Here is a 2304-nt window from a genome sequence, read left to right on the forward strand (position 1 = left end):
TGATTTTTTAGTTGAAATAATTCAACATTTCTTTTAAGTAACAAGTTTAATATATTCGTCTCCTTCATTCACTTCATTCACTTCTCTGGAAAGAGAAAAAAGAGTCATTGAGCTTATATTGAGCCACAGAAATGAAGATAATGCTCCCTCATTACTCAAACAGCCACGCTTACTGCAATGACGATAATGTGGCATAAAGTTGATGCAACTAACAGTGTCCTTTGCAACTGTCTTACAATGTACTAATATTGTTCCAGAAAAGAGGACAGAGACAATTGTGTTTACTGCCACCTTGCTTTGCAAAATTAGACATATTTGAATTTGAATCAAGTATATTCATCTTGAAACTTTATTACATATGAAACTTTAACACTCATCACGCACAGACTCAGACACAATTATTTCAAATCCACACATATTACATCAAATTAGAAAGTACAATCACCCTGACTTATCTCAAGAAAACTTCAACGCCAAGCTGTAAACAAATTAACAAGATGATATGGCTTTGGAATGACCTTATTATTTGGAAATGGCCGTCTGGAAGGCATAGAAATTAAACCATGTAATTCTCAGCAAGCTAGACACACTTAGAAAAGAGAGCAGCAAATAAAATTTTACCTTTTGCATATTTACTTTAGTGTTAAGTTTTTGCAGAAGTTATCGCAGGGTCCTGGGGGAGAGTTGACAGCATACCAAGTCTGAGTGATAGTTAGAGCAAGTGCTAACAATGCGCCAAAGAAAGCAATGAACGTCCAGGGACTACTGAAATGGTCGTGAAAGACTTGAGCTATCAAGGTCAGCCACTTCCTCTTGTAGTGCTTCTGAATTTGTGATCTGACATCCCTGTATATTTCTATGTTGGGCACCAAGTCGGTGCCTATCTCATTGAAGAGTTTAGCCACTTCATCGCTGCCAAGGAAATTGTGGAGTATTTGTGCTTTCGTTAGCATCTTAACATCTTTGGCTTCATTGATTAGTGAATCGAGGAAGGATATATAAGAGGTGACTCCAAAATCATTTTCAAAATCCAGACACATTTCATATGCTATCAAGTTCAGGAACTTAGGCCTGGTTGAGACATCCACAACAATTGGAGGAAGGTGAAGTTGTCCACGAAAAAGAAATTGTTTAGTGAATTTTATCTTACTCAAGTAACAATTTTTACCACGTTTCAAATGGATACCTGCTGTTTAAGCTCCTGGGCATTGCGATAGGATTGCCACTCTTGGACATTTTGTATATTTTGGTTAATTTTACCCACCTTTCCATCATGAATGTACATTGGTCCATGAAGCATTCGTGTCCTCAGATGGTCAAGAAGATGGACGGGCTCTGTAGCCTTTGATATGGTACAATCTTCTGGCTTCTTCTCATCGTGGCTTTCTTCTTTCGCACTTTGTGCTTCTTGTGGCTTCGATCTTTGGCAGAGTCTCCATGATAACCAATTCGATTGCTGATCCGCTGGTGCCTTAACGTGCAAGTCAATGTAAGTTTCAATTGATTTGCTTATTTCTTCTTTCTTCACACTCGAGCTCATCAACCATGTGAGTAGACAATAGGGAAGTTGATTCTCCAGCAAGAACAAATTCTGTTGCCCAAATGCTACACTGTCCGTTTTTATATTCAACTCTTTGAACTTGTTATTGTTAGTTGCACAATATATGTACTGTAATATTGCACAGCTATCCACTATCATAATCGAAGTGAGAGCCTCATCATCATATTTCTTGGTCACCTCCTCCTTGAAGCATGTCCTTAGTTCATAGATTTTCTCCTTAATCATGTTGTATACATCTTCCACATTCTTACCGCTACCTTCGATGAATTCATATGTCAACGGTAGCTTGTAATTCTCTCCTAGCTGGTACTTTGGATTACCATGATGGATTGGACCAAGTGACACCACTTTTGGCTCATAATACTTGCGGAAATCGTCGACGGGTTCTCGCAGCAAGAATATAACCTTTTGCATCTTTGGTGATCGAGATTGATTCATTGCATTTTCTTTTGCCTCCCTTACCTTTTCAAGCCTTGCCTTAAGATTAGTGATGCTGATGCTCGTTTCACCTTTTTCTCTTTCGGCCATAGAAAGTTTGCACCAAAGAAGGCAATTGAATTTTGTAAGTTTTGTCCTAACTTATATTTACTGTAATTTATTCTTGACGTAGTGTGTGGAAACTTTTTGCTCGAGAAATTAGGGGACCCGTTTGGTACATGTGTTTAAAAACTGAAAATTGTTGTTTGAAAACATTTGTGGAAATCCGTGTGGATGAAAAAGTGTGGAAATATGTGTAATGTTGT

At 38.0% G+C, this 2304-nt stretch overlaps 1 pseudogene; it reads right to left on the bottom strand.

Moving 5' to 3' along the window:
- Positions 1-576: 576 nt before the first annotated feature.
- Positions 577-2089, bottom strand: LOC115951481 (annotated as a pseudogene).
- Positions 2090-2304: the final 215 nt, after the last annotated feature.

The sequence above is a fragment of the Quercus lobata genome, chromosome 7 (genome assembly GCF_001633185.2).
Source record: "Quercus lobata isolate SW786 chromosome 7, ValleyOak3.0 Primary Assembly, whole genome shotgun sequence".
Taxonomy (NCBI): domain Eukaryota; kingdom Viridiplantae; phylum Streptophyta; class Magnoliopsida; order Fagales; family Fagaceae; genus Quercus; species Quercus lobata.